Below are 14,201 nucleotides of genomic sequence, written 5' to 3'. Positions count from 1 at the left end.
CAAGTTAGAATGATTGCATTAGTAATTGGTTAAGTTTGATCAAAAGTCAACTTTGGTCGGGTCAAAGTCAATGAAAAAGTCAACACGTTCGGGTCGGGTCCCGAACTATTTTTCTGAGGTTTTTAATCATATATAAGCATATTAGAACAAGTTACATGTGAATCGGAGGTGCGTAGCATAGTTAGAATTAAATGGTAAACGACCAACGAAATCAGAACCTGACAGTTCATCTGGACGGCGTCCAGATGTGAAGGCCTGGACTGCGTCCAAGACTCTGGACGGCATCCAGATCAGTGCACAGGTCTGATTGCTGATATTGCACAAGTGCACGAACCAAAACTCAAACAAACACAATTTATGATCCGCAAAAAATCAAAACATGTATCTTGTACCGTTGGAAAGGTATTTTGACGAGGAAAACAACTAAGCACATTTCATCAATCAATTCGACATTTATAACAACCAAAAACGCATTAAATTTTCACCATTTATTACACTCAAGTTTATTGAATGCGTTTCATGATTAGGGCAACCAATTTATGATATGCCGTTTCAAAGGTAATTAAACATACATCGCATCTAAACACCTACAAACAACATTGTCAAGCATTTAATGCACCAAAAGTTCATATTCAAGCCTATCAAACCCTATCCAAAACCTCAAAATCAATAATCATGTTAGTGAAGCTTTCTTAATCAACCTACACATCAAAATGAAGCTAGTGATGCTAGTAACACATTTAATACATGAACTTTTAACATTTAACAACATTTAAGCAACCAAATCACACAATCAAACACACTAACTTTCAAGTTCATGCTAGTTACACTAAAACACAAGATCGAGCATACAAATCATATATTCATGTTAGACTTGAGCCATAGACACTAATTAACACTTTTATAAGTTAAAAACATCAAGAACAAAGAATCTAGTGATTTTAGAAAGTTACCCAAATGCAATAAAGTTGGTATGGATTCGAAGAGGAAGTTGCAAGGATCCAAATATGCAATTTGTTTTGAAGAACGCTTGCTAGATTTAAAATGGATGATGATTCTTTGATTGAGGGTTTGAGAGTAAAAATTTGAAGTATTGAAAGAGAGAAGGAGGAAATGAATGGATGAAAGTGAGGTTGACCACTTTGACCTAGTCAAAATTTTGGTCATTTGGCAACTTTAGTCCCTCGAGTTTAAAAGCGGGTGCGTGAATTACCTAAACGAGATAATTTAAAACGCGTATTAACGGAAGATGTTAAAATCATATAACGGACTTTAAATAATTAAACGGAAAGTAAACGGAAAAAGGCGGGATGTTACATACGATTACTGAGATTTCGTCCTTGGTGTCTTGTACTGTCTATTGTCTTGTTCAGCCCTCGCAATCATTCAGCGCATTCTCCTGATAGCGCTATGCTTAACGTGTGATATTATTAGCTGGATTGCGCCATATTTTGCGTGCTATCGACCTTTAGGAATGGTTGAGTGGGGCCATACAGTAATAGGCTTGCGCGATATGTTAGCGCCTTTTATGCGCGTCATTAGTATTCTATTTAGACAAAATTGCACCATTGGTCCTTCATTTTTGTATCAAACGACAGAGGTAACCTTTTTCTTTTCTTTTGACCTCGTTGACCCTCATCTATCAACTTCGACACGGATGACCCCGTGACTAACTTCAATTAGTTTTTGCCCGTTAAATGACCTCATGTTCAACACAATGAGGGTATTTTTGTCATTTTATCATCCTTCATCATCTTCATTTACATGTTTAATCCTTATCAAAAATCATAAACCCTAAGTATTAACACTTCAAAATTACCAACATTTAACCAAATCAAAATATATGTACCATAAAATCATCTTCTGCTAGCCTACAAATTGATTTTTTCCAACATGAACATTTTTTAACACATGTTATATTTAACTGTGTAATACCATAAAGAGAAAACAAGATCACCAATATGAATATTTAACAATATACTAATTATGATGAGGAGTCACTGTTCACAAGGTTTTTTGGTCATTTTACACATTTTACTTACAGGATGTATAACTATTTTGCGTTGCCTTCATAATTACTTATTAGCTCAGACGGCTAGCATATTGCTACTATAATGTCGAATTTAACAATATACTAATTATGATGAGGAGTCACTGTTCACAAGGTTTTTTGGTCATTTTACACATTTTACTTACAGGATGTATAACTATTTTGCGTTGCCTTCATAATTACTTATTAGCTCAGATGGCTAGCATATTGCTACTATAATGTCGAAGTCGTGAGTTCGAACCTTGACATGTGTTTCAATTTTTTAAAAAGCTTCATGTCATATGTCGTTAATAAATAAATGAATACCTTTAATTTATGAACTTAGTAGATTATTACTTTCTAACAAAAGCTTTTAATCCTTGTATTTAGTGAAATATTTATATTTGCATAAATTAAAAAAACAGTGACTAATACTATATGAACTTTAAAAGCATTTATGGGAAACATGGCGGGTTGGGTTGTTTTTCAAACATTGACAAACAAAACTTAAAAAAGCTCTCGGGCCGCACTTGGTCTAATATCATTAGCATTGATCAACCCCTAACCAAGTTAGGGTGTAATTTATCTAACTAGTTTGTTAAAGATGTAGGTTCGGGCCGTGACACTTCTTTTTGGAATGACAAGTGGATAGGTGACTCCCCATTGCGTGTTAAGTTTCCAAGGCTTTTCAGGCTGGAGGTCGATAAAAGTGCCTCTGTTGCGAACCGAATCAACTTGGACCATTCTGTTCCTGCAGCCGCAATTAATACAGATATTTCCCCCTCAACCGCGTCTCCAAACAGTGCAGCTCCTGCCTCCCCTGATCCCGCTGACGCTGCAAATTTTCCACCCTTTTCGACCAAAGTTACAACTACATCGGGTCGGGTAATAACTCTAAACTGGGCATGGTATACACAACCCAAATGGCGGGCTGTTGATGAACTCATGGAGCTCATAAACCTGATCAAACATCACTCGTTTTCGAATAATGATACTTCCTCGTGGTCTTGGATACATGACGTCAGTGGCATCTTTACCACCGACTCGTGTATGCAACTTCTAAATTCGCTCTCTATACCTTCCCAAATTTCAGCGGGCCGCACTATCCAAAACCCTTTCGTCCCACAAAAAATTGAGATTTTCTTATGGAGGGCGAAACAAAACAAACTACCCGTAAGATTTGAACTTGATAAAAAAGGAATCGATTTGCATTCTACAAGATGCCCGGTGTGTGACGACGATATTGAAACTCTTCATCATACTTTACTATCGTGTAATAATTCAATCGACATTTGGAACGGCATCCGAACTTGGTGGAATCTTAATCAAATAAATTTTCACGTATCCAGGATCTCGAATTATGCAATAATAGTCAATTAAATTCCACGTTAGGGAAGACTTTCTGGCAAGCTGTTGTTTGGATCACATGTTATCATATTTGGCTTAACCGTAATGATCGAGTTTTTGGTAGAAATTTCCTTAGCTCAACAAAAATTATCTCTGACATTCAAACAAGAAGCTTCGAATGGATCAATAGTCGGTGGAAGAAAGGAAATCTTGATTGGTTAAAATGGACCACGAACCCGAGATACTTCGATGGTATAGCCACAAAAGAAGGAATCGGTTAGCGCAGGTTTTTTATGCCGGAATCTTTCGTTTTCTTCTTGTCTCGGGGCTAAGTGGGGTATGGCCTGGATGCTTTGTCGCTGCCTTGGTACAGCACTGTGTCTAGTCTATTCCCCAGCTTGTCGTTACAAGTTGTCCCCGTTATCTTGTTTAGTAAACGAAAGATGATGGCTTTTTCCTGGTTTCATCTTGCTAATCATTCCTTCTTGTATAGTTAGTCTCCGGTTTCTTTTATTTCTTCATGTTTGTATTAATTTAGCTAGTCGGGTTCTCTTATTTTTTTCTAGTTTCCATTGTATTTATTTTATCTCTCATGTTGTATCTCCTTTTATAATTATCAATAAAGTTTGTTGGCCTTTTAAAAAAAAAAAAAAATTTTGGCTTCTTTTTTTTTTAAAAATTTTTTTTTTCCTTTTTCTTTAAACCTTTTTTTCGCTTCCTTTTACATTCCATTACTTTTTAAACGTCCAATTAACCGACCGCCGTTCAAAACCACCGACCATTAACCGATCGAAACTACCTCAGGCGAAGCGCGGGTATGTTTTCCTCATTGAAGATAAACATAAACATTGATAAATAATTAAATAATAAAATGCACATATAGATGCTACCTACACTATAATTCTCACACAAGCCAAATGTATATATCTGCTATAAAATGGATACATCACTAACAGGTTCATAAGAAATAACAATATAGTAAAACAATATAATTAACACCACTACTCGTACCAGATGTATTGAACAAGTCTTCCACGTCTTTTCCATATCAGACCATTGAATTTCTGGGACAAGTTTTCCACACCTCAAAGTTATCTGTAATTTTTGAGCTTCTATTGTGAATTCACCAGTGCGAAGGTATTCGTAAGCTTGATGTACACTCTATTACTCATAACTTCTAATCTACTCTATTGAATTAAATAGCAAATGTCAAGGAACGGGTCAACCATGTTACCTACTATTGGGAAATTACGATCTCACTAATTCTCACCACCCAGCCCAACAATAATAGTAAAGAAATAAAAACAATACACAACACAAGATTTAACGTGGAAACTCCAAAACAGGAGAAAAACCACCGGCCCCCAAAGAGAGAAATACACTATATCACAAATTGTTACAATGATATAGACGACTCTCTTAAGCCAACTACACTCTCCAAAATATTTAACTAATACAACTCTCAAACAAGGGTAAGAAAGAAAGAAATAAATAATCAAATACTTAAAGTGTATTGATTGGTGCAATTTGGAATGAAGACTTAACCCCTCTTTATAACCAAGCAAGTCCCCTCTAACTTTTTCCTCCCATCTATGTGGGATAACATCCTTCACAAATACTATGCAACCATATCCAATTCTTCTAACCAAAACTATATCCAACAAATCTCCACCTTTTGGATAGAAGAAGATAACCATGCTTCCATATTGCAAGGATAACCGATGTAGACGCTTCCTCGACGACAACTTCAAGATCCTCATCTTCATGTCGTTGACATTATCTCCCAAGAGATAAAACTTGCATCTTCATCGAACATTGTCAAGACCCGACAATCATTGTCATAATAGACAATCATAACTCTAAACAGAATTATCATACCCCACCATAAAGAGTATCACACTTAGAATATCACATTTCAAGCATTTCACCTCGGTACATGTTGTATAACCAGCTGAACAGTTATGGTGCAACTTCCTGTTTGGCTTTCCCTGAAAGTTTCATCAGCTACAACATCAGTTTCCACCACACAACCTTGCATCAACGCCAAACCAATGCCCATGTGCAATTTGTGGAACCGCTAACGAACATCCCTTTCCATGGTGGCACGGACACACCATGAGGATGACGTGACTTCAGAGGAATTCGTCACTCTCCGTAACAACGGAGACATCATTAGCGCCTTTGGAGCCATTTGCCGAATTAGCTCCACCTGGACAATTAACCCTTACATGTCCAGTCTTCCCGCACTTCCAGCATATCAGATTCTTTCTAGAGTTTCTCTTCTGCCTATCCGAACACAACAGTACCGTAGCTTCTGATGATGAGAACCCGTTACCTTCCAATCTTTTTTCCTCGGATAGGAGCTTGCTAGTAACATCTTCAAACTTCAACGTTTCTTTTCCGTACATTAGAATAGGTTTTATGTGCTCATAGGACGATGATAAAGATAATATCAACCTCAAAGCTTTATCTTCATCATCCGTTTTAACTCAAATAGCCTCCAGTTCCGAAACAATACCGTTAAGAATACTTAGATGATCTGAAATCTTTGAACCCCCATCCATACGCAGAGTATGAAATTGTTCTTTAAGACACAACCGATTTGAGATGCTCTTACCCTGGTACAACTGCTCTAGTTTAACCCAAAGCTCCTTTGCCGTTGATAACCCGTGCACATTTGCAAGTACGTTCTTTGCAAGACACAAACGAATAGCACTTGATGCCCTCAAATTCATGTCATCCCATTCTTCTTCATCGAACTTACTGCTAGAATCACTGCCAGGAACAAAGGTGGGTTTACCCTTCAAAGCCTTGTGTAAACCAGACTGAATCAACACATCCTTCACTTGAACCTGCCATAAGCCAAAATTTATCCTACCATCAAATTTCTGTACATCAAACCTCATTGAACTGAACTTTGACATCGTATCCGTATCCTATAAACAATAATTTCTCTGATTTTGCTTACGTTTCGACTGGCCGACAGATGTAGTGGAGTGGCGCACAGGATCTGTTAAATTGGAAAATCCAACACCCGATCAACTACAAATTCTTGACACCACTTACTCCGAATCAGAAAAATATTGTCTAACCAGATTCCCTATACGATCAATAGAACTCGTTTCTGATGTGGACGATCCACTCCCGTGGCAACCACAGAGCATACTCCGACTCCTATAACCGAGACCCCCCGTCAAACCTGACGCTCTGATACCAGTTGTTGGAAAATTACGGTCTCACTAATTTCCACCACCCAGCCCAACAATAACAGTAAAGAAATTAGAACAATACACAACACAAGATTTAACGTGGAAACTCCAAAACAGGAGAAAAACCACCGACCCCCAAAGAGAGAAATACACTATATCACAAATTGTTACAATGATATAGACGACTCTCTTAAGCCAACTACACTCTCTAAAATATTTAACTAATACAACTCTCAAACAAGGGTAAGAAAGAAAGAATAATCAAATACTTAAAGTGTATTGATTGGTGCAATTTAGAATGAAGACTTAACCCCTCTTTTATAACCAAGCAAGTCCCCTCCAACTTTTTCCTCCCACCTATGTGGGATAACATCCTTCACAAATACTATGCAACCATATCCAATTCTTCTAACCAAAACTATATCCAACACCTACTTCATCCCACAATCAAACTGCTGAATCAAAACCTCCAACATCTCCGTAGCTGAGAAACAGTTCTTCACAATCTTCATCTTTATCAACTTATCCTGATTTGGTAAACGTTACCACAACACTCTCGTTGATGTAATCATCTCAACCATAGTTTCCTCTTCCGGTTCATCATCAAATCCGTAAACCGGAACTGTCGGCGCATCATCAGGACACTTTCGGCAAAACAATTCCTTCATTGAAGGTGCTAAAAGCCTATTAGTTTATACGCATTTGTTTCTTTTTTGGGAAATATACCGTAATAATGGTTTATGGTCGTCATCACATGGCGTTAGTGACGGAATTGATAATTGAATTCATATTAAAATGAAATCAAAATCTCTCCAGTAATTTATGCATCCCTATTGTAAAGGGTGATGATATGTACCCAACATATTTTTGTTATGTACACAACTATCATGTGTGTTTTACAGTAAACATTTTGGTTGTGTACATAACAAATTGAGTTTGTGTACATATCACTCCCCTATTGTAACATAGTGCAAAATATGTAGGAATAAATGATTCGGAGTAGTTACTTACATAAATTTAGTCGGGTGGTTTGAGACCTGTTAACAACTTTAATTGTGTTTTGGGTGGTTACAACAAGAAAGATCTAATTTTAATGGGATCTCATGGAATTAACGTAATAGTTCAGGAAATGTAGAATTCCATGCAATTAGGGACAAAATTGCCCTCACGTGCCTGACACGTGAGCAAATTTAACAGACAAAAATTAACGGTAGTTAGTGACAGGGTCATCCGTGTCGAAAGTTGATAAATGATTGTCAACGAGGTCGAAAAAAGAAAAAAGGTTACCTATGTCGTTTGATACAAACATGAAGGACCAACGGTGCCATTTTGTCTTATCTTTATCTTTATTCTCTATTAAGTTAAAATTTAAATTTAAATACAAGACGCCAATTTCCTCATAACTTTTATACGAACAAAAGAAGTAAAGAGAGAAAAACAAAATATGGATATTGAAGAAAGGATACGTGATGATATTTTTTATTTGGAGAGAAGATATTAAAAACTTGGTCCATAGTGGATAATGAATAGTAATACAATATTTTCGCTTTGCCAAAAAATGGTATTTTATTAATTCAAGATAGGGTACATTACATGTTTTGCATCTTGGACTAAAATTAGACGACTAGGTACTTAAACCTGTTATGAATGAGCATAAGTTCACATTATCATTAGTTGTAATTTTGTGTTTTATCTATAATCTCTAGTTGTAATGTTGTGGTTTAATGGGTTGTGGTTTAGGGTATACTCGTCATTTTGTTTAGTTTGTTTAGATTGGTTGTGATTGTTTTTTTTTTTTTTAGCTTGGTTGTGGCTGTTCGTTGTTTTTTGATCGTTCGGTTTGGTTTAAGTTAGCTAGGTTTTAGGCCTTTCTAGATTGTTTACTCGTTTCAAGAATTACCAGTCGTTGGGTGGGTATATAAGGGTTTAGAGTCTTTCATCTATCGATGAAGGTATTCTAATTTTAATAGTATTCGTTATTATCCAACAAAAAAATCTACACGTATCTAGGTCATCCTATCGGTGCAAGCATGAGTCGAAAAAATTCGTGGAATGCGGTTTTTGATAAGGTTAAGGGTAGACTCTCGGAATGGAGAGCTCGAACATTGTCCTTTAAAGGTCGTCTAGTTCTTCTCAAGTCGGTCCTCACTAGTCTCCCGTTGTATTATTTCTCGCTCTTTCGTGCTCCCGAGTGTGTACTACAATGAAATGAGAGTGTGAGGAGTAATTTCTTTTAGAGTGGGGCGGGTTCGGGTTCGGGTTCAAAATACATTGGGTTAAATGGGAGCATGTCTTGCTACTATATGAGTTGGATGGTCTTAATATTGTGTCACTAAAGAGCAAAAATTTAGAGATATTGAGCAAGTGGTGGTGGAGGTTTAAAACCGAAACCGATACTCTATGGGTTAAAATAATTAGATCTTCATACGGGCCGGATGGTGGGCTTCTGTCACACGATGGTCGCAGCTCAGCCACATCGGGCAACGTCTGGGCTAATATCATTTATGCAGGTTCAAGAATTGCAGGTTTAGAGATTCTTTGGAAGACTTCTTTTGTCAAAGTAATCGGTAATGAAGGTGAAACATCTTTCTGGAAGGATTGTTCGATTAAAAATGAAAAGCTTTGGCACTGATTTCCGAGGCTTTTTCGATTGGAGATAAACAAAGATGCGCTTGTTTGGGATCGTGTCTCATACAATGGCGTGGAAAACATTGAAAATTTGGAGTGGATTAGACCCCCAACTGGACGCACAGGTGGTGATCTCGTATAATTGACAAGTCTGCTACATGTATCTTCGTTTAACAGTACTAGTACTAGGGATAGATGTAATTGGGGTTTATCGAACACGCATGCTTCAAGGTTAAGAAATTATCAGGTCTAATTGATTCCAAAATACTGTGCACACCAACCGGGATCCAAAAAACATTGCGCAATCCATTGGTTCCAAAAAAAGTTGAGTTATTTATTTGAAGAACATTGAAGAAAAGATTACTGGTTCGGGTCGAGTTGGATAAAAGCGGGATTGACCTTCATATATGTGATGATGGAATTGAAACAATTGATCATGCATTCTTCCTTTGCAAGCACGCCTTTGACATTTGGGAGCGGGTGTACAAATGTTGGAACCTTGGTAGTCCCGCAAACCTTAGTGTAACTGAATGCTTTCGAGGATCTTCTTTTAATACTAATTCACCCCATGACAAAAAAAATTGGCAAGCCATATAGTGGATATGTGGATATATGCTATGGAAAAAACGATATCAAATGGTGTTTAAAGGTAAAAGTTGGTTTACTCCGGTCGCACTAAATGAAATCAAGTAACCTCATTCGAGTGGATCTCACGACGAATCAAAGGCAAAAACATCGATTGGCACACATGGCTAACAAATCTAAATGTATATATCGTGTAGTTTGATTGCTATGCTGCGATCTGTGCAACATAATCACTATATAGGATTGCATGGTTGGTCATGTGCCAAATTGTGTTTTTGTGTGGGCTTTGTAGCCAATTCGTACTATACAGTTTTTTATGATATTATTCAATTTTGTTAGAGCACTAAGAGTCGTGACACCGGGCTCAGTGTTAAATCTCAGTGTTAAGCTTTACACTGAGATTTAACACTGAGGCCAAAACAGGGAAAATCGGTCAGTGTTAAATTTCAGTGTTAAATTCAATTTTATTTTTTAAATTTTAAATTTTATTTTTTAAATTTTAAATTTATATTTATTTTAATGAATATTTATTTTATTTAATATATAATAAACACTAAAAAACACACATTAATTAAACCTAAAAGTCCATTACATTAATTTAAAAATAATACAATAAAAAAAATAAATTAGAACTTATTGAAATAAAAACAAACAACTTGATTATCCGTCGTCTACTCCGATTCGGTGCCTTCGTCGTCATTCGCACCCGATCTCGATTGTAAATCCCTACGAGTCTCATGTCAGATTTGCTCCTTAAGGTCATAAATTAGTTCCATGTCGGCATCGGTGAGAACAATGTTTAAAATTCTTAAACGCGTTTCAAGTTGCTTATCTTGATAATACTTCTTTTTAAGGTTGGACGTAAGTTCAAAATTTTCCTTAACCGGTATACATAGAGACTCACGAGATGAATGGGATGATGGGTTGGATTCGGACAACTTTTTCCTTGATTTTCTTGGCTTTCCCTTTGGACTCTTTAATTGATCGAGACCATACATTCCCACATTTGAATTTTCATTAACACTTGCAACATCTTCGTTCAAATTAATTGGCTCACCACTATCTTCAATAACTACGATCTCACGTCGTTTGTTTCGCATACAGATAACAACGGAATCGGGATTTAGCCACTTTGACTTGTCCTTCAAAAAATTCCACGCTTGATAACTACAAAACTTCTTTTCACTGTTTACATTGATATATTGTTGATCACACCGCATACGAAAATCAAGGTCGTTATCCCCACTTCGCCAATCTTTCTTCAAACGACTAACAATCCCATTATACTTTTGACATTTACCATTCATTTTCGTCCACTTAGACGAAAACACATCCTTTGATCGAGTACATGGCAGATTTCGTGAGTTGTACTCGTCCATAACCAAAAACCAAAACAGCGCTCCTACAAAATTATTAAACGAATTTTATATATATATATATATATATATATATATATATATATATATATATATATATATATATATATATATATATATATATATATATATATATATATATATATATATATATATATATACGGAACGTATAATAGTATATGTATAACATAAATGTAATATAAATATAATATATATGTATATGTTAAGAGTATATGTATATGTATAAAACGACTTCGCCAAACGTAACTCATCTTGCTCGGGCCACAGGTTCATCACGACTCCACAACGTCTTGCCCTCGTTTCTTCCTCAACCAATTTTCCTTTTCCTTTATCTCGAACACGTTGAGACGTTGGAGTTGGAACTTCGTCTTGTACCGATTGCGCGTTCGATTCGCTACGTTGTTGACTAGCTTTCCAAGCCAAAAATTGTTCCATTTCTTCGGGACTTATCAATGAGGTTTGTGGGACTTTAGTTTGTGGGATTTCTGTTTGATGAGCGTATGGATTTTGAAACGCATTTTGTGCATTTCAAAATGCGGTAAACGGATTCCATTGACTCGAGTATGGGTTTGAGGGATCGTGTAACTTGTTTGGATGGTTTGACGGGTAGTTCGGATTGTCTCGGTTGAAATAGTTCGGATTACCTTGGTTGGGAAAGTTGGAATTACCTTGGTTGCTAGACATTTTTTTTATTATTAAATGGTATGAATTTATAGTATAAAATATAGAGAAAAAGAGTGAAAGAGGTGTGAAAAAATGAGGATAAATGAAGTGTATATATATATATATATATATATATATATATATATAGGATATAAAATAAATTAATTAAAAAAAGCGTAAATTGACAGTTCGCAACGGATCAATTCAACCATCGGATCGAATTTACACCGTTACCTATTTGATGCTGGTGCCCAACGCCGACCTTTAACGGTGGTTTAACGCCGGTCGGGAGTCGGCACATCCGCCGTCCTCGGCGTTAAATTTCAATAACGGGAAAAAAAGTTGACTACTGTTAGTACTCTTACTGTTAAAAAAAATGCTTTTATATATAATTCATATATGAAAAATTCATAAACGACAATACACATCATCTTAAAGATTAACGGGTCCTATGGAAAATAGTCCGGAATAGCTTTATTGTGGGACTTTTCATTTTGATGAGTGATATGTATACAACCTATTTTTGTTATGTACACAACTATCATGCTTTACAGTGTTATACTGTATAATACTGTAAAGCATGATAGTTGTGTACATAACAAAAATGGATTGTGTACATATCATCGCTCTTTAATTTTTTGCCTCACTGGGTCCACTTTCTCTAATGTGGGCCTATTTACCTTTTTCTTTCCAGGACTTTTTCGTTATCCATTTGCCAAAATATCGCAAAATATGGTGTGCATTTTATTTTATACTAGTCCGGACTGGCCCGCGTGTTGCGTCGGGGGCTTTCGGCCTGCGTATTCATATTTAACGTAGCGTTGTGTATTTACAGAGCGGAACACGGCCCATGTGTTAAGCGCCGTTTTATATGTCGTTGTGTTAAGCGTTTTTTAAAAAGTATCCATTTCGAACGTAGTTATGTTTGTTTTGTTCAATAAAATTTTTCGAGTGTATCGGTGTTGTTGGAAAAATTTAACTCGGGGCGAACAGAAAGATACGGGTTGTCGTTGTGTTTAGCGTTTTTTAAAAAGTGTCTGTTTCGAACGTGGTTAGTTTCGTTTTGTTCATAAAATTATTTCGAGTCTGACGCTGCAGTCGAAAAAATTTAACTCATGGCGAGCGAGAAGATACGGGTTGTCGTTGTGTTTAGCGTTTTTTTGAGAAGTGTCCGTTTCGCGTATAGTTAGTCCCTTTGGGTCCGTAAGATTTTTTCAAGTTTAACGGTGGTCTCGGAAAAATTTAACTCGCATCGAGCGAGAAGATAGAGCCATTTATAAATCCGGGTGGAATTAGTTCTTTCATTATGATAAAATTATATATTTACACTTTTTACCCCTGAAAAAGTGTTGAGGGGCCATTGTGTAAATATAGTCGAAGTTGAGGGACTGTTTGTAATGTGAACGATAATGCAAAACGACAATCCGATATAACTGAAACGACGAAATCTTCCACTACTTTTAGTATATAAGTATTAATATTAATTAATATTAATATTAATATTAATATTAATATTAATATTAATATTAATATTAATATTAATATTAATTATTATAATTATAAATATATATTATATATATATATATTAAATCATTTTTAATATATTATAAATATATTAAATCATTTTTTAATTATATATATATATATATATATATATATATATATATATATATATAAGCGGGGGAAGCAAAAAAAATAAAAAATTTCGTTTTTTTTGGAATTTTTTTTCCCGGCATCAAGATCACACGAAAATATGAACATTTAGAAGAGACACTTCGTGATGAATGTTATTATTTAGGCGGAAAAACGATCGACAAAAATAAAATTCAAGATAATATTGTTCGTGAAGAATATGAACGTTTTTTTCTTCTTCATGTTTTGTGAAGTAAAATTTAGCCCGATTTAGAGTTTATGGTTTAGGGTTTAGGGTTTAGGTTTGGTGTTTTGGGTTTATTTCCATAAACCCAAAACACCAAACCTTAAACCCTAAACCCTAAACCCTAAACTCTAAACCGTTCGTGTTAAAAACTCAATCTAAATCCTAAATCTAAACCCTAAATCTAAATCCTAAACCCTAAATTTCTAAACCCTAATATCTAAACCCTATAAACCCTAATATCTAAACCCCAATAGCTAAAACATCAACATACGCTCGAAAAACACGATAAATGTTATATATTACTTCTTCGAGCGTTTTCCCGCTAAAATAAAAAACATTTATCACAAAGTGTCTCTACTAAATGTTCAGATTTTCATCCCATCTATAATGTTCGTGAACAAAGTTTTTTCAAAAAACGAAAAAAAAAATTTTTGCTTCCCCCCGCTTCCCCCGATTGATTATTT

Source organism: Rutidosis leptorrhynchoides, chromosome 9, assembly GCF_046630445.1.
Source record: "Rutidosis leptorrhynchoides isolate AG116_Rl617_1_P2 chromosome 9, CSIRO_AGI_Rlap_v1, whole genome shotgun sequence".
NCBI lineage: Eukaryota > Viridiplantae > Streptophyta > Magnoliopsida > Asterales > Asteraceae > Rutidosis > Rutidosis leptorrhynchoides.
The sequence above is the reverse complement of the archived record's forward strand: the minus strand, read 5'-3'. Positions refer to the sequence as shown.